Consider the following 19,684-nt stretch of genomic DNA (forward strand, 5'->3'; position numbering starts at 1 on the left):
TTATCTCTCTCCTCCTGCAGCTTCTCTCCCAGTGGTTTTGCCGTCTCTCTCTCTCTCTCTCTTTCTCTCTCTGTCTCTCTCAAAGCTCACGTGTTGTGCGCAGGAAAATGCCTCCTGACTGGTGGGCCTAATTACTGGCTCCTCACTGACCCACGCCGGGCCGAGGCCTCGTCAGAACACTGATTCAACATGAGCCCCGCGCCGGCCAGCACCTCACACTAATGAATACTAATGAATAATTATCGCTTGCCGGCTGGCATGTCGGCCCACTGCAGGGACACGGCCGCTTGTAGAGCTGCAGGAGGAGCGTTGGAGGCCCTCAACGAGGAAAACGGGCGGCTCGGACAGCGCGAGGCAAGGCTACGTATGAAAGCCTCCCAGAAGGGATGCAGAGGAAACGTATACAGCCCTCAAGGTTAAGCAGAGGTAACGCTGAGCCGAGTGGCGTGCGCTGACCCCTGTGAAGACTGTTTTGATTGCCGTGACCTGTGCAGGGCTTAAGGAGCAAGTCATGGTAGTTGATATGGGTTCTCCTGACGCTTAGGGTAGGGTAGCAACTCAGTTGGTGATGATGAAACATGTCAGCCTCAAGTGTGGTGTCAACTGGCAGAGCAATGGAAACTTCTGATCTGCTTCCTGTAGATCAGAGGTTTGAAGACATCTATACTTTAATATGACTGAGAGGGGGTGGGTGTTGAATTGCACCCAATGAGAAAGGGTCTCGTTTTTTTAGAGCTTTGCAGGTAGAACCATTTGAGTAAATGGTGAACAGTGACAAGATTGTCAATTACTTTTTGCAGATATGCTTTTGAGGGTTTTTTCTTCAAAAAATAAGCACCTGTTCAAGTGTTTGTGGACACATCTTATATGTAACATGCTATGGCACTGAATAGTTTTTTTTTTCTTTTAAACCTCTCTTTTCACCACAAATAGTCATGCTTATTGGTTGGTTTCCTGGTGCAGACTGTGCATGTAGGTATAACTGATGACTATTCAACAGGGTTGAGGTCAGGTCTGGTCAACATTCAATGAGGTTTGCTTCTTTTATCTATTTTATTTATGCTGTGTGGAACATTGCCCTGTTGTGTCATTTAGAGCTTGAAGAGAAGCTGGAGAATTTCAAAAAACAAACCAAAGTGCTTCATGCAACATTCAGACATTCACCCATTCATGCACAGATTCACCTCTGACCCCCTCCAGGAGGTGAAGTGTCTTGCCCTTGGATACGATGACGGAGGCAGACAAAGTGGGGATTGAACCACCTACCACCGCCGCCACCATCGTAGAGAAACAAGATGGCGTCTCCAAGATGACTCACCTGATTCCACTCCTCCAAAGAATTGGAAGAGATCTTGTCCTGACAGATGTTTCGCCTACATAGACTTCCTGTTGGCATCGTCTCTGAAAGAAGACAATGTCAACATGTTGACATTCGCCATGTTAGAAGACACTAACATGGCGGAATAATAACTCTATTTAAACAAGTTTGGTCAGAGTTCAGTGGCTCATGTAAACCTCTAAATCTCTGCTTTTTAAGCACAAGTTACCCTAATTGTAAACATTGTTTAAGCCCTTACTTTAAACTTCAATAGGCAGAAAAAACAGTACATTTAGTCTCCAGAATAGCTTCAGTGTTGAGTCACAGTCAATATTTTCATCCACGCTGCAGATTAAACTACCCTGCTACTTAAAACTGACTGTGGGTGTTTTATGTGGGTGCAGGATCGCACCAGCCTGCTGCTTTTCCCCCTCATGAGGAAATGTAAAACTTCTTGGTGTGTTATTTTCTCCCCGTTTATTCTTTTGATCTGTGTGTACATTGTCTGCAGCTCTTTGAATTTCAATTTCACCGTCATGTAAGCTTTTTTTTCTTCTCTCCTTTCTTTTTTTTCCCCTATCGCAGCTGAGGGTTACAGCTCTAATAATATTCAACTTTTAGGTCACAGCGGAATGCTAATTAGATTGCTATTTTAATTAATGTGTCCCTGCAGGTTTCTGTATCAATTCAGTTTTTACACAGAGCGCCGTGCACTTTGAGCCAATAAATTAAAACAAATTCCCAAAATAAATCGCTTCAAAAAAAAAAAAAAAAAGCAAAGACTGTAAGGTGTACAGGAGATGTACTCGTTTGAACTGTGTTTACATAAATTGCTTGTTGTGGCTTAATAAACTCAATAAATTTCAAGCCACTCTGGGATGCTTTTCAAAAAGTTTCAATAAATCATAACAGATGTTTATTATTTACCCCCCCAAAAAAACATCCTCTCATGAACCTATTCACAAGATAAAAAAAATTTAACTCAAACAAAAGCAGGCACTATAATACTACAGTGTGAGGTGTGTTTGTGCTGCATTTAAGGACTTCAAAGTGCTTCACTTTCCATCAGAGGGTCATTTGTCTGTCAGCATGTGTGTGTGTGTGTGTGTGTGTGTGTGTGTGTGTGCGTGTGTGTGCGTGTGTGTGTGTGTGTGTGTGTGCGTTCCTGCGCTAGTCTGTGTGTATGTGTGTCACTGTGGATCCTCCCACTTCCATCCTGCCACTCAGTTTGTCCCATTCAGCATGTTGAGCAGGAAAAGAGAGGCCGCTGTATTCTTCTCATAATCAAAGATCATATTGGAAAATTTATTCATTTCCCTGCACACGATATTAAAATTTGCTGCAAAATTTAAAAACACAATATATTTTCCTGCTTACTTGTATCATTCTCTCTCTCTTTGCTCTCACATTTGTAATTTTTTTTTTGGTTAAAGACTCAAGTTAGGCTATAACTAACAAAATAAAAATCTTCCCAGCCCACATTCATCTCCCCTTAAAGAAGTAGAAGAGTGTTTTTGCACTCTAATCAAAATTTATATTCATGGACGAGCAGGGAGGGGGCTATTTGGATGTTTATTATACTTTAAAATGAAGTGATTCGCACTTCTCTGCCTGCGAGGTAATTAATGTGGGGAAATCTTGAATTAAAGATGTAAATCCTGACACTTTGGCAGAGTTGTGGTGAGGGGTGGGGAGCGGTAAGGGACAGTGGTCTCCAAGGTCTAGATTATTCTTAGCGTATACCAATTAACACCATGTATCTTCTTTTATGTTCACTTCAATTAAGAGCCTTTACAATTTTTAAGTTCTTTTCTTCTCAGTAGTTAGAGAATGTCAGAGAGGCTGATCAAAGGCATTAGCTGCGGTCGGTGCACCATAGGTGATGCTGTTTTGCATAAGGAAATCTACATATTGCTAAGAAGGTTTTCATTTCATTTTGCATGAATTATGGAGCCAGAGATACTGCAAATAGATGGAGGTTGGTGAGGGATGTGTTATCAGAACTGATTCTTTTCCGTGTCTCGCAAATTTAGTCAAATCCTGGGTTGTGCTGTGGTGGTGCAGGGGTTAAGCACAACCCACATATGGAGGCCTTAGTCCTTGACGCAGCTGTCGCAGGTTCGATTCCCGGCCTTGGCAACCTTTGCTGCATGTCTTCCCCCCTCTCTCATTACCCACCTTCCTGTCAATTAACTATTGAATAAAGGCCACTAGAGCCAAAAAGAAATTAAGTACAATCCTGGGTTTGTGTGTCAGAAAACAAACCAACACCAGTTGAATGCATCAGATGTTTTTGGCCTCCAGCTCTTGTGAAGAGCCTGCATGCAAGACCTCTGGTGCACAGTTATATCTGTCCACTGTGAAATCTTTAGATTATGACTTGTTAAGATCTCCTTCACTCAATTGCTTCCTTATTAAGTTGAATTTACTGGATTTCTTTGGCTTCTGTCTTTGCAGTTTTTTTTTTGTTTGTTTGTTTTTATTTTGGGGGTCTAAAGAGAAATCAGAAAATATACAACGAACTTCGCAAATTAAAACTTATGTGTGCATCCATCAGTGCAGAGCCAGTTTTTGTCCCTCTGCAATAAAACAAAATATATCATTGCAGTAGCAAGTTGCACAGTTACAATAGAAATATGCAGAGGAAAAATAAGGTTCTTGCCTGGTTTTCATCTTCTTCAATTTCTTTTCACCTGTTTTTGTCTATGTAGATGAGCAACTAATAGAAATATACTGCACCAAGAATTCAGATGTCCTTTGTTGTTTGAAACAGCAGCAGCACCCTATTAAGTTGGAATTCCATTATTTATTAGCGCGTTTGATCATTTGTATCTTCTTGGACCAGATGAACACAAAGAGACATAAAATATACATTTCAGAGTATGTTCTCTATTTGAATGTAATAATATAAGGGAACATACATTGTTATGAGCTTGTAGTTATCAACACAACTACAGAATCCCACTGGTTTTCTAACTTTATTTCTAGCACACCTAGTAGAATCGGGGCTTGAAATATTACAGAAATGGTAATAAACTTTTAAAAACTATTCTATAAAAGCTGACCTTTTCTTTTAAAACCACATCCATGATACTTGAGGGCTAATAAGCATTTTACAGCAAGTTTAACGTTAGCATCAGCCATGTCTCTAAACTAAAGCTAGATGCAAACAGAAACTTTTATTCTCTCAAAACATTAGTCTTATGACAGTTCTTAACTTTGACATTTTAAATTATACCACTCATGATCATATTAGCCTTTTAGTTTTTTCAGTGTTTAAAACTGTAGGATGATGAGAATAATGATTGACCTTCTGATTTTAAGTTATAGAATCTATCTGTCTATCTAACAGCTAATATCTTATAGCCACAAAACTCCTTTACAAAGTGAACCACTGCAAACAGATGCTGAAAAAAAGGCAACCTGTTCAGCTGTGATAATCACTGCTACTAAATTCAATTACTCTGTCAGCTTCCAATAAATCAATGAGCGGAAAGGAAAAAAAAAAAAGTAAATGACCGGCAATGAGGAATGGCCATCTGGTTCTTGCCTGTGTGCTATCCCACTGATGTTCCTGTGATGGTCATCCTGGAGATATTGAATGCTCTTTTAAGCAAAGTGCTGACATCATAATAAAAGGGCCACCGCGAACTGGCCGGCTGTGCGGTTTGGAAGCTCCAGGCCAGAGAGATGGAAGGCCTCCGAACCAGGACGAAAAAAGACAGTCTTTAAACTCAATCCAAGCAAGTGCTCTGTGTGGCTGCACTTACCACACGTAATGAAACTACAAAAGGCTTTCTACAAAATCCCATACAGACGAGCCACAAATGGCAGATGACTTTAAATAATTACACAATTTAAAACGATCATGATAAATAATGTGTTCAACGGCGCCTTTCACATCAAAATTTGTTTTCAGTCCTGTCAGTTTACCTGAAGCAATAAAAAAAAAAAACACATCTAAACGTGTGGGGCATAGATTGAAAATGACATAGCATAGAGTTTATTTTTAAACAAACTCAGATGCCCTTTCACCTCCGCGTGTGTGCATCTGTGGCTAACTTCCTCTGATGACAGCGTATTTAAATCCATTGTTCGAGACCTCATGAAACAAACGAAGGGCTGGCAAATTCAAACATCAAAACATGAAGCTGGGTGACATGTCTGTGTATTCATAACCCAGGTGTCTTGAAGCATTATTAACAAAAAAGGATGTGCATTTCTGAGGCCTGCAGCAGCATCACATGTGCTCTTTGAGAAGCACATGCAGCTCAGACAGCCATCTAGTGTCGGATGTGAGCAACAGCAGAGGATTCAAGCAGGGGAGAGAAGGCACTTCACTGCGTTGTGCGTACGTCCATTTGAAATGAGATGTCTTTCAGATAAACAGGCAAATCAAAACATAACCTCACAAAGGCTGGATTAAGTATGCAGTTAGGTGTTGTGTGACATCATTACACCCATAAAGTAGAGAAAAAATGCTCAAGCTGCTTCTGTAGTCTCGACCTGGGGCACAGGAGGCACACTAATGGTCAGAACTGGTCTTTTCAGCCCACACAGAACACAGTGCACCCTGGTTTAGCCTAATAATCAGCCCGCTGTGAGATCTTAACCTTTTTCCCAGGGATACTACAGAAATAACAAGACGCCAGCTCCTGGAGGCTGTCTCTACCTCTGCTGTGAAGAACCTAGCTCCTCCGTTACCTTTTGCCTTGTGCTTGCATTACAGAAGTACAAAATGTGACTTTGTGAGGCTTTTTGTTAATACATGCAACCGAAATAAAGCGTGCCACTGTGTGCACATTGGGAGCATGAATATGAATTTTGCTGAGCGATCAAACGAAGACACAAAGGGAGGCCCGACCTGTTGTCGACTCAGCCCCTTTCTTTCCCCTGCTGTGAAAAAATCCTGCTCCCATAATAATCGCGCATCTTTATGACAATAGGTGTTAGGCAAAGCACATAATCACAAGCGCATAATAAATACTGCACGACGCTGCTTCATCGGCACACGTGTGAAGAGGGTATATGCTCAGGTTTCAGATATTAAACAGTTTATCTCCCTCACTCGATCACTCTCCCTCCCCTCTGCCGGAAAAGGTCTCGGCCTCCGAACAGTCACAGACTTATCGTCTAATTGCTTCCCATTGATCCTGTCCGATCAGGTGCCTAATGCTCGTCCTTTTCCAGGGCCGTCTCCTGAGCACTTCTGCCAAACCCAATCGAAAAAGCGAACATCTGTTTCACTTCTCATAAAACATCCAGCGGCGAGAGCAACACAGCAGAGCATTGTTTTCGTGCTGCTGGAAAAGGTTACAGCAGAAACAGCATTGTCTGATGTTTGTGAACTCCTACGGGATCTTACAAAGGTAATAATGTTAAGCTTTAAAATATTTTGTTACATTACAATCAAAATATAGTTATACTTTAAGGCATTTTATCAAAAAAAAAAAAAAATATCTAAAACTCTTATGGAGGTTATATGGAGAGTGTCTGCCCACATCAACTTAGCAGATCCTCATATGAATTCAGGTCTTGACTTTGGACTTTTTTAGCGAAATGATAACACTTTGATCTACAGTGCCTAGATAATGTATTCACCCCAAACATTGTACATCATCACAAACGCATCATCCCTACTTTGAGGTACAATGGTGGCAGCATCATGCTGTGAGGATACTTCTTAGCAGCAGGCTCTGAAAGGTTTGTAAAGGTAGAAGGTAAAACATAGGGAAATCCCAGAGGAGAACTGCAAGAGAACTACAACTAAAATTATTTGAAGACAGCAATGTGGATGTTTGTCAAGTGGCCCACTCAAAGCCCACACCTCAATCCCATAGATAATTTGTGGTTTCACTTGAAAAGGGCTGTTTTGCGAGGAAGAATGGAGGAAAATTGCAGAGTCCAGATGTGCACACCTGACCAAGGCCTCTCTACACAGACTCCATGCTGTGATCAGAGCCAAAGGTGCATCTACTAAAAACTGCCTTGAAGGGGGTGAATATTTATGTAGCCACTTATTTTATGTTACATATTTTTATTTCATTGACATTATTTTGTAAAGAAAAAAAATAAATTTTCACTTTGACATTAATGAGGTACTTTTGTTTCTTTTTTTGTAAAAAAAATGATGATCATGACTAATTTTTAAAAGCAACAAAAAGGGTAAAACATCCAAGAGAGTGAATACTTTTCATGGGCACTGTAAGCCTTCCAGTTGCAACCTGCTGTAAGAACAGGTTTTCTTCCAAGGAATTACCTTTAATTTTAGCAAAATTAAAGGTAATTTTATTTATATAGCACATTTTCAGCAACAAGGCGATACAAAGTGCTAGCCACCTTTCCAATAACTCAAACCAGCTTCCCTCTCGCTGCTAAAAGAAAAAAAGAACCTCTACAGGAAGGTGTTGCCACCACCATGTTTTGCTGTGAGTGGTGGCGTGTTTGGAGTTTCAGTTTTCCACCACACACAGCAATTTTGAAGATTTAAACCTTCAGATTTATTTATTTAAAAGAACATAAAGGACTAGACAAGCAGTAAGAACACTTCAAAGAATGCACTCACCGGACATCAACATAAAAATGACAAACACAGTTGAGACATGGCATTATGAAAAAGGTGTATTAAAAAAAAATCCCTGAATTTCATTCCTATTTCTTCCATACTGCTATGTTTCTTATGATTTCCTTTTAACAATTCAAAAACCTTGCATTTTTATAAATTCCAGATTTAAGAATGCATTAATAATAGTTGTCCTCCTGTCAATACACTCCCAAAACAGAACTGTTATCCTTGTAGCTGCTCCAGCGTTAGCTTATCTTATTTAATTTCTCTATTTGAATTTCACTACTGAGGGTCAATGAAAGATATATCCTTTCTTTTCACAATTATGACCTACTTCATATAGATCTGTCACATAAAACCCCACTGAAATACATTTTCCTTTGTCGTTGCCAAAAACGTTCCAGGGTAAGGCACCATATGTGTGTGTTTTGTCAAGACGGATTTCTCCGTTCTCTCTCATCCAGAACAGATGAAGACTTTAGTGTTCATTTTGAAGTTTGAAATATAGTTAAATCATTGTGGATGGGCAGCATAACAGAGGAACCCCTTTACCTAAAGGCAAGCAGAGAGCCTGTGAACCCTGAACAAGAGGGGGTGCAAGAACAACCTTGTTTACTTTGGACGGCAGCAAGAGAGACTTTTCCGATAAGGTGAACCCGGATCAAGGATTCGGGACAGAAACGCCAGGCTTCACCTAAAGATTAAATGAAATCGGCATCAAACACGAAGGCCAGTGTATGTTGGCAGGCACTGCGCTGGACTTGTTTGGGATTTCTTTTGGGTTTTTTTTATTCTAATCAGCACATAAATTCAAAATACATTTTGTTTTGCAACACCCCAAAACCTGGACGAAAGCTACAGCCCCTGATAAGAAACGTTCGGCCATCACAGCTTCGCTTTAATATGCTCGCCACTTCTTAGGTGGGATCAGATCAATGGAGAGTCTCAAATCAGACGCAGACACCGAGGTAGACAGAAGACACCATCTTTGGCGCACATTGAGAGCACTTTCCTTCCCTAGTGATCACACGTTTCCTTTTTTAAAATTCCTCTTTACTGTGCTGTTGAGTTAGACTCAACTGTCTTGTGATGTCCATTAAAAATATTAACGTTAAAAGTGGAGCGTTCCCCCCTCCCACCCCCCTTTACCCTTAGCAATGTGGGTTTAGGTTACTTTGAAAATAATGGCCTAATTAAAGCAACTTCATTTGTTATTGTACGCAAGAAAAATTATTTCTTCAGATCACTGAGCAGGTCCTTACAAAAACAAAAATCGGTTCACAATACTTCATATTTTTCAGAGAGTAAGCGTTGAAAAACATTTTAGACACAAAACCACATTTTCTTCAATTAATAATGTTTATTTTCAACTGTTGATGCAAAGAATGAGAACATTTTACTTATAAAACAACATAATCGGATACTTTATTGTGAAGAGTAAAAAGAGACCACCTACATTTTAGTGTACCTTGTAGGTCTACGCTGTAAAGACTGCTGGGCTGAAATCAATCTTTTTTTAAATCCAGCTGGATCAAGTAATAGGCTCTCTGGTTTACTTAAGATCCCAATTGAACCAGTGTACTGGGTTAGATTTTCAAGACAAAAAAAATAAAAAAAATGGGTTAAAGTTAAAAAAAAAAAATGTCTAACATTAAATCTACTAAATAAGCAGGGAGAAAAGAAAATCTCATAACCTGGATGTGGGACCTATTACCTTCCTAGAAGAAAAATAAACTGAGAATGGAACATAAAGTCTTTCCAGTCACACAAACTGTCCAATTTAAAACGCAGTATGAAAATGAATAATAAATAAATAAGAAATATGATACATTTTGTCTGGTTGGAAAAACGTTACATATGCATATTATATGTGGGTGGAGTGTCGGAAAGATCAGGAGCTTCTTAAAGAGACAAAGGCTAATTACTTTGAAATCATGTTTGATATATACAGCGTTTTTGTAACAGCTGAAGGTAACAGACTTACTTGATTGTGCAATAAAAGGTCATTATGTGTGTGAAAAATACACATTACTGCACCGTTAAGTGAACCTTGTTAATGACAGTCAATTCTGTCATTAACTCACCATTTCAAATTATATTCATTGGAAGAAGTTAAATGAAGTCTGATCAGATGGTTGTACAATTCAAAGCAGCTCGGTGAGGATTGATGAGGATCCCTTTAAGCTGCGGCAGAGTTTGTGATTTAACGTTTAGATGAAACTACCCTACAACTCTCCCTGTCCCAACAGCCTAAACTTTGCATCTGGGTTCAAAAAATAACCCAGCAGTGTTTTTTTTGTGTGTGTGTGTGTGTGTGTGTAGTGATGTAAAACCCACCCAAGATGTTAAATGGCATATCCGTCATTCTTCATGCATGGAATTTCTTTAGCTGTTCTGTAAATACAGTGTAGCGGCGCGAACACCCTGCAAGCCTTCTGCCGTGCATTATTCAGTCTCATTCGGATGTACAGGCCGCCCTCCTCTCTCTCTCTCTCAGACGAGCCGACCACTAACACGCCGCACTAATGTGATGTAAAAGTGAATGATGAAATCCGAGGAGGCCAAATGAAAGAGGAACAGGGAGTGTGTGTGTGTGTGTGTGTGTGTGTGTGTGTGCGTGTGTGTGCGTGTGTGTGTGTGTGTGTGCGTGTGTGTGTGTGTGTGTGTGTGTGTGTGTGTGTAAACGCTGGCCCGGGTCTAAGGCGGTGCATGTGTGTTCAAAGGTGAGGCCTTGGGTGATGTGGAATAGGATTCCCTTACCTCCCTATAAGTACAGAGGAGGATAAAAGCCAGATGTAATGACCTTGGTATAATGAAGGCCTTGCTGATTTCCATGAGTTTTCTTGCCTTCGCGAATCAGCCGTTCCATCGGAGCGGGGTTGGGGGGCTAGGGGGGGAAGGCTGAGACGGAAAAAAAGAGAGGAAAAAGGGAGCTTTGTCTGCAGCCAGCAACATATGCCCACAATCGAACACAAACTCTTGTTCCCATGTTCGAGCGATTATGTAAAGATTGTTATCTTGAGGCAAATTAATAGATGAAACACATTTTTCCAAATGGGTGGGTGTTTTTTTTTTTGTTGTTGTCGTTTCTTTTTTTTTTGTTAGGTGACCAATTTACTTGCAATTTCCTGAATTCGTCAAGTTATTTACAAAGTGATGTAATGCTCGGTTCTTTTTTATCTTGAAAGCGAAGGCAGCATGTTGTCTAGGGCCACTTTGTGCAGCTAATATGGCAAGACGAAATGAAAGGCTTCAAAAGAGCTCCTCCACTCGGAGCTGATGTGGTGTCGCGGCCGACATCCAGATATCACTCGACTGCAGCGAAGTGCAACAATAGCAAACAATAAACAACTGGTAATTGGTGTGATCCTCCGTCCCAACAAAACAAAACGGAAAAATTCCTTGATTTGCTGCAAATTACGAGCGTTAATGTGTCTGCGCGCTGTGACCCTCCGAGGATATCAAAAGGCTCGTGATGGGCCTGTCTCATTAAAGACGTAGCTGGAAACAGATGTACAACACTCTGATCATTATAACTGGCACGAACTCACCTCTGATTCCTACTGCATGCGTGACTGGCATGAGACATCTATGTTTTAGTGAAACGTTTCTGTGCACCGTCTGTGAGAAAGTGAGTGAGAAAGGTGACAGGTGGCATCTCAGGTTAATTGCGCCCTCTTCAGGCAGTTGCTATACATTCTACATTCTTGTGTAGTGCTTGAGGGGCAAAGGTGCAAATTGTGCAAAGCACATTCGTGTTAAAGTTAAGATTTCTTGAGCGAGAAGATATGTTAAATATCTGTGAACATGCACTGAGCTTTCTTTGGCATCCTCACAACTATTCCTGCCTGAGCTCTCTAACTCCATACATGCCACCGCTTTCATTAATATGTGATGAGAGAGAAAATCTCCAAAGGCCCAATAGGCAGAGGCATTGTTTCTCTTTTAAAGTCATCTCAGATGGAGGGAGCAAACTTCACAGCCTCAGTGAAGTGTCTAATGAAAGGAGTCTCCTCCTTCGCGCCTCCACTTCGCACAGCATATTAGGAATCTAAATGTTGACTGAAGACAGTTTGATTTTTTTAGTGCCTGTGATTTTCTTCTGGAAAAATAAGAATAATAATACAAAAAAAAAAGTGGTAGCCATGAAAGAGCTTACGAGCAGGCACATCTTTGCTCAATGCCATTTTAGGAGGCGGGAAAGTAAGGTTCACACCATGGTTCATTTGAAAGCCTTATCAAACGGAGGCTGTTTCAGGCAAAGATCAAAGCGATTTCTGGGCCAAAATATCACTAGACTGGCAATATCCTTGTAAGATTTCTGCTTTATGCTAACAACCGTTTCAACAATGTCTGGCTATTATTGGAGATAAAGCAGAAACTGTGCACAGTGGGACGCAGACAATTAAGTATACTGTTCAGTAGTACAGCTGAAGCATAAGCACCTCAGTTTGAATCACGGTGAAAGTCACAGGCCTGCTTAATAGCTGTGAACGTCATTCTTGGAGAAGGAAAATGCTCAGATGAGATTCTGCTTAAGGTCTTAATACAAAATTTATTTTCCATTTTTGAAATTGCTGATGGTTTTCCCACAAAGTCAAGATAAAGAGAGACGATGATTTAGGATGATCAAAACATTAAAATCGTTGCCCCGATTGCTAACTTGTCACCAGGAGTTACAGGAAACAGGTAAGGCACAGTGAATAATCATTTTAGCATCATAGCCACGCACAATTGATTCGTGCTTACTCGGTTATAAATCTTGTTTACATTATTTTTTTAAAGACACTACATATACACCTGTTCTTGCACAGTAATATTTTCTCATAATATTATGAAAATTATTAAGTTGACATCTTGTCATTGTGACAAAATTAATTATAGTTGTATAAATAGACTTGGCATGGGGGGAAAAAACATATCATTAACGCAACAAGAACTGTCTGTTATTGTACTCAAGGTAAAATAATGACTAATATAAAATATTATATAAATAAAATATGTTTTCTGGAAGACAAAACAATTAAGTATTTTAGTGAAATGATCAAATTTCTTTAAATGCAAATTTATTAAACCGATGTTTATTTTATGCTCAGAATGCTAAGACTGAGAAAATGTTATAACAAAATATAATTTTCTACTGTAAGATGGAAGAGAGACCACCTGATTTTTCTGTTCCCTATAAATCTACACTTTAAAAACTGCTGGTCTTTGCCTAGTTTGATCTAAGACAGATTTAACTGTAACCCTGGAGCTTTTTGTTGTAGTATTTTGGGTTACATTTTTCACCCACAAATGTGTTAAAGTAATAAATATCAACATTACAGCTACCAAAGAGTGGAATAAAATGACCAACATATCGAATTAAATATAAATATATCATATTTGGGTTCAAATTAATTATTTTTTTATGTATTGCTTAATTTAGTACAAATACACATAGATAAAAAAATTAAAACAAACCAATAAGTGAATTTTGATAGTAAAATTCATACTCAGTATACAACACTGTAAAATATTGTGTGCTTTAAGGACAATTTTATTGTCAAAGTGTGAATTTTGAGTTTAGCTAACATTAGCTAAGAAAACATAAAACTAATTTATGATTTTAGAGATGAGGTTCAGTTGGAGACTAAAACTAGTTAACATCTCGCCTGCAGCAGATGATTCTCCTCCTCATTTAGCCTAAATCCAGATCAGTTGTCGCAGAGGCTCAAGATAGTAGATAGTCCAGGAAAGGCTAGAATCAAAGCAGACGTCTACTATCTTAAAACATTTATAATGTCATAACTGTCATAACAATTTGTGCAAACATCATCTTATTGATTTATGTACAACTTCGCTAATAATTGAGACAGTTATTCTGACGAGAAAAACTTTATGTTCTGTTTCACACAGGAATATCTTTGTTGACACACAGCCTCCAATCCCTCCTGTATAAATAATCATGGACTTCTATGTTAAACAACAGCAAAAAAGGTAAACAACTTTGGATTAACAATGGATTAAAGGTTGGGAACAGTGATCACGTAACTAAAAATGATGAGAGGTTGTTTTGCAATGATAGAAGTTCAATTTAGTCTTGGATAAGCCATTTTTTCTACTAGTTGTACTTAAATAAATATGCTGAGAGCATATTTAGGAGAACCTCATTTAAAAAGAAAGCAAATTGTCCTTTTAATATTTTTGATATCTGCATCTTCAGATTCAGATAACTTTAAATCCCATTTGACAATTTTTTCAACTGTGTCCTATAAAATAGTTTCTATGCTTATGCAAGTAAACTGACTCCATTTTATTTTATTACGATTAATACTCAGTTTTATTTTGCTTGGGAGTTTTAAATTGCTGAAGATTTTTCAGTAGATTTATTTCCCCCTAAGTCCAGATAAAACACTAAATAGCAACTCACGACCAGAAGTTGCAGGAAACATCTGAGGCACAGTCAGCATCAATTTCACCTTTGTATTCACTTTGTGGTTCATTTTCGGTCAATTATAGTCCTTGTTCCATAGTCCTAAAAAGCTACATTGCTTATACACCTGCTGGTCCTAATGTCATGAAAATTGCATTGTTGACATATGGGTTTTTCTTAGCTGTTATTATAACACAAGTATATATTATGGTTGTAGAAATAGACTGATTAGATGAAGAAATTCTAATTTCAAAATAATGTTTTTGGATTGAAGACCAAAGGAGAGCAAACTGCCTCCAAAAACACTGCTCCCAGAAGAATTCATTTGCAAAATGTTAGAGAAGTACTCAACCTACCATTAGTTAAATAGTTCTCTAAAAGGGAATATGTAAAAACTTTTGGGACATCTTATCATGATCCATGTGGCTTTAGGAATGAGCTGACATACATCTCTCTCTGTTTTTTAACTAATTTATGCAGCACAGTGTATGTGCTGTAAAAATGAAGCATCTGTACATGAATTTAGATTGTAAATGGAGAAACAATATGGGATTAAATTCATTCTACATATCTTCTGGGAAATCTGTAAAACCTACTTAAATCGGGAAATTCGGGAAAATCTGCAACAGATGTCGAGCTAATTTCTTTTAATGATGAAATGTTTGCGCTTATCTCTGACTCACTCAAAAATGTAAAAACAAACAAAAAAAAAATCTACAGCTTGACCAAAGGTTGAAGAACAGGTTCAGGCAGAGGTGGCAAAACAAATTCTTACAAAATTCACTTGGCCCGAGGCAGTGGCTGAACTGGCGAACTACATAAGCTGCAGTGCCTTCAGAAGTATTTATGTTCCTTTAACTTTTTATATTTTGTCATTTTTACAGCCAAAGATTTCAGTGATAAGCCGACACAATGTAGTGCCTTGTTATGAAGTTGAAGGACGAAGATGTGTGGTTTTTAAACTTTCTTCCTGGTAGAATAGCTCAAGCTCTGTGAACCACAACTTTCAAGTCTCTCCATGAATTTAGGCCTGGACTTTGACTAGGTCATTAAAAAGTGAACCGAGTGTCAGGCTGACACTCGGTTCAAGTTATACACTACATAAAGTGCTTTGCATGTACAGCAAAAAATTATTTTGGTCTCATCCGACCAGAGCACCTTCTTCCACATGGTCACCTCGTCCCCTACATGGCTTTCTTCTTGGCACGCTCCCGTTTGGAAAAACAAGTTTAATTTTTCCTCTGCTTCATATTTATGTGCTGCTTCGTGCTTCTGTATTATACAAAATCCCAATAAAGTACACTGAAATTTCTAATTCCAACATGAAAAGTCCTGAAAATGTCAAGGGGCATGAATACTTTTAAATAAGGCGCAGGCTGTGAATTATGCAACAACAGCATAAGGAATACATGTAGAAGACAAATGTCAAACAATCACTTTAAATGTAAGCTTAATTGCTAAAAATACTTTTTAAAAAACTGCTTAACCCTTTATATGCCAACTGCTCTTCCTTATTAAATATGCCAAATATTACGCGTAAATATTGCCGAAGAATGTTTTTCCTTTAACTTGCCAATTAAAAAGAAGAAATCTCAATATGGGAATTTGCTTTAGAAGAAATGCCATAAAACCCTATACATATACAATGTCAAAGACCTTTTTATTTATTTTTTTTTTATCCCCCCAAATCTGAAAAGTGCACCATTTTCAGCTCTCCTTATTAGAGCGGATTGCTTATCATCTGCTTCAGAGAGGGCCTGTATAGCATAGCTGACAGCAGTAAAGGAGAGCTGCACACATGAACTCTTCACTAACGCTTTTCCTACGCTAACCAGCTGTCCCCCTGTGGTTTCAGCCTCAGCTAAAAGCTTTGAAATGTCCTTCAAGGCATGGAGGAAAAAGGGAAAAAAAAAATAAAACAACAACATGCACACCGCTTTGGGTAAAATCCTATTTGTACACTGTAATTACACTTTGAAAAGTTGCAAAGTTTAAAGTTTCGAGACCTTCACTTTTTCTCTTCTCATTTCAGATATTGATCCGGCTCTAAAATGCATGTGAGGCGGGGTTGCTGTACAGAACAAAGAGGGCTCTCATTACATGTTGCGCCTCAGACAACTTTGAATGCTTCAGATTTGATTTGCTTGCGCTATCAGGGGACACATAAAGGAGAATGCAGTCAATAATTTCCACAACTGTGGAACCACTGCTAATCTTCTCTTAACAACAAGGCCAGAGGCACTTTGAATGGGGTTATTAGGAAGATAGATGGAGGTTTGGAAAGATGGGCGTCTCTGATGTATTTCTTGCAGAAAATAAAAAAGAAACATCTGTACAAACCGTGACAGACAAGCCCAGAGAAGTTAGCCTCGCAACCGCGCTACTGTCTTTTATTCAAAGGTAACATTCTCGCTTCAAAATACAATTTCTGAAAGGCATCTTTTATGCTGTAACTGAGTGATTATGTTCAAAATAGAGGCAGAGGCATAAATGCTTAAATATATATATTTTTTTAAAAAGAAGCAAAAGCAGTGTTTACATCTGTTGTTTCTCAAGACCGAAAGGGGACAAATTAGTCTGGACAAAAATTTGTTGCGTTGGCTGCATGATAAGTGTAATTGCCCAGCAACACTGTATTTACAGAAACACAAAGTAATTTTGTTGTTGCTTTTGATTGCAGCACTTGTGCAAGTAAAAATAATTCCAAGGGAAACTGTTTTTGTGCCATTAAGATAGGGCCCCGTTATCATGTGAAACCAAATGTTTCTTCATACCTAAATGACCTGCTTATCTGTCCGGCATGAAATATCCCAATACAGAATATAAATTTCATTTCCTCTCTGCCGGTGTCAAATATTGTGTCCATTATATAAACTGACCTCTACTTTTGCTGCCCGCTTGCGGTCCTGGAGAGGATATGGCAAGGAAGCCATACAGCCTGAGACCACTTCCACAGAGCAGTAATCAATAAGGATTTCCAGCTCCACTTGCACCAGGTGCTCTGTCAAGCCACATTGGAAGAAATGCAAAAAACACAAAAGAGAGTGGAATTAGGTACAGATGTGTCATTGTTAGCCATGCAAAGGATGTCTGGATTAAATTTGTAAGAGGATACATTAAATGCGCACAGCTAGTCTCCTGAACATAATTGCGGTAATGAGCAGTTCGTGTATGGAGTTTTAATTTGCATAAAAGACATTCAAAAAAAGCAAATAAACAGGATGTAGATGTTCATTTTAAGTGGGAGGAATTTTCAATGTAATGTAACTGTGGAAACGAGACTTGCAGAAAGTGCCTCGCAAAATATTCACACCCGTTTCATTTTTCAATTTCCGTCACGTTACAAGGACAGACTTTACTGCATCTCAAGGAGTAAATTAAATCCACTGGAACCAATTGCCTTAAGAAGTCCGCTCATTTTGAAGTAAAGTCAGCTTGAGTGCATTTTATTATCAGTATAATACCAGCTGGTTTTGCCTCAAAGGTTTTTTGTTTTTTTTAGAGAACATAAGTGAAAAAAAAACAACATCGTGAATACTAAAGACGACCACAGATAGGTTAGGAATAAGGTTGCAAGGATCTTCAAAGCGGGGTTGCATCATTAAACAACGCCCTAAGCTTTGAACATCTCACAGAAATCTGTTAAATTCATCATCTGAAGACATGGCTGTCCACCAAAAGCTACAGGAGAACATTAATCAGAGAGGTAGCCAAGAAGCCCTCGGCACCTCTGGAGGAGTTGCAGAGAGTTGCTCAGATGGGAGTAGCTGTTCACCTACTGGTTGTTAGTTGCAGACTGTGTATATCTAGTATTTATGGGAGAGTTGTTAGAATACAAACATTGCTGAAAAAAAAAGACATAAGATATCCTGTTAAATATTTTCCAGAAAAGGGAATAAATAAATACAGGTCAGTTCTGCAAGAAATCTTTCTGCAAAAGACTTGAGACTGGGACAAAGGGTTGCCTGCCAGTAAGACAAAAGACCCACAAGGGAGTAGCTTAGATTAAAAAACTATTTATGTGGTTGGATGACACAGAGATCCAGACCACATCCAACTGTGGCAAGACCTGAAAATTGCTCTTCATAGATGCTCTCTTCACACAGTCTGGCTAAGCATGAGCTATTTTGCAAAGAACCTATTTTGGGCATTGATTTTAGTCTCTAGATGATAATGCCAGTAGAGGCATATTCCAAAGGATTCACATATGTAATTGCAATAAAACGTTGCTCCAACACGTGGGAACTGAATACACACACTACCTTTCCCAGATACAAACGTAACAATGAAAATGTAACTCCCAACATTCTTTGACTTATTAATCGGTGCAATGGGTGAGAATGATTATCATCCGGAAAGCTTGTTATTTAATGAGGTTATATTTGTTTTATAAATAAATTTGAGAATCACTCATAATGTGCAGTTTTGTTTTATGCACCGTTACTAAAATTGTCTACTTTGTTTTCCACCATCAAAATCTGAAATAAATATAAATTAATATAATTAAATATAGCTGCCACTGTCTCGGGTCAGCAGGCATCCACAACGTCAAATTTAACAGACGGCTAAAAACAATCACCAGATTTCCAGATTTAAAGATTTTAAATAAGCTGCGCACAACACAGTGGCTGAAATGTACCTTTAAGTATTTGCCCTACGATGTGTAAAGTGGAACAGCGAATCCAGAAGGTCAAAGAAACGAAGTTTATCCGTGTTTTCCTGGCTTTCCATCTAACAGGTGTGAATGATTGGCAATCAGGTGTGTCACTCGCGACTGAGCCAACTCAGTATGCTAGTTCGTTATGTGACCAAACAGGTCAGCTCTGATATTTATTGTTTAGAATAGAATAGAATAGAATAGAATAGAATAGAATAGAATAGAATAGAATAGAATAGAATAGAATAGAATAACAAAACTGATTGAGGTCCTATTCAACGCAAAACAATAAAAAAATAAAATAAATTAAAGATTAAAAAAACAACTTTTATGCGCAGAACAACATCCATAAATCAATTCATTAATTACATTTGCATTACATAGTTGTGAAGTTAGTCCAAAACATAAGTCTGTTATGCAGAGATAAAATATTGCTTATCTAGCAAATTATGTTTAGGAGCTTAGTGATCTTCTCAGTTCTTTATTATTGAAATGACTGTTCTGTATTAGTTTGTGTAATTGTGAGCTCCAAAGACCTGCAGCACTTTCATAAGGACAGCATTTCAGATATTTTTTTTTTCTTGGAAGAGTCATACTTGCAAGTAACAGACTGCACATACACTAAGTCATTTTATTTTAAGCTTTCATTTCTAGTTTTTATATTAAATAATATGGAGGATCATTGTGCCAAAATACCAAGGTTAGTATTTTTCCTTTGCATAGTATTAA

At 38.5% G+C, this 19,684-nt stretch overlaps 1 long non-coding RNA gene across 1 annotated transcript; it reads right to left on the bottom strand.

The window, feature by feature from the left end:
* Positions 1-699: 699 nt before the first annotated feature.
* LOC106918891 (uncharacterized) lies at positions 700-19,459 on the bottom strand. Its single transcript, XR_015762372.1, has 3 exons — positions 18,938-19,459; positions 17,178-17,299; positions 700-1,401 (listed from the first exon to the last, which is right to left on the bottom strand). It is a non-coding gene; the product is annotated as an uncharacterized LOC106918891 (long non-coding RNA).
* Between the last annotated feature and the right edge of the window lie 225 nt (positions 19,460-19,684).

This window comes from Poecilia mexicana, unplaced genomic scaffold, assembly GCF_051168715.1.
Source record: "Poecilia mexicana isolate PSO_F unplaced genomic scaffold, ASM5116871v1 scaffold_2, whole genome shotgun sequence".
NCBI classification, from domain to species: Eukaryota; Metazoa; Chordata; class Actinopteri; order Cyprinodontiformes; family Poeciliidae; genus Poecilia; species Poecilia mexicana.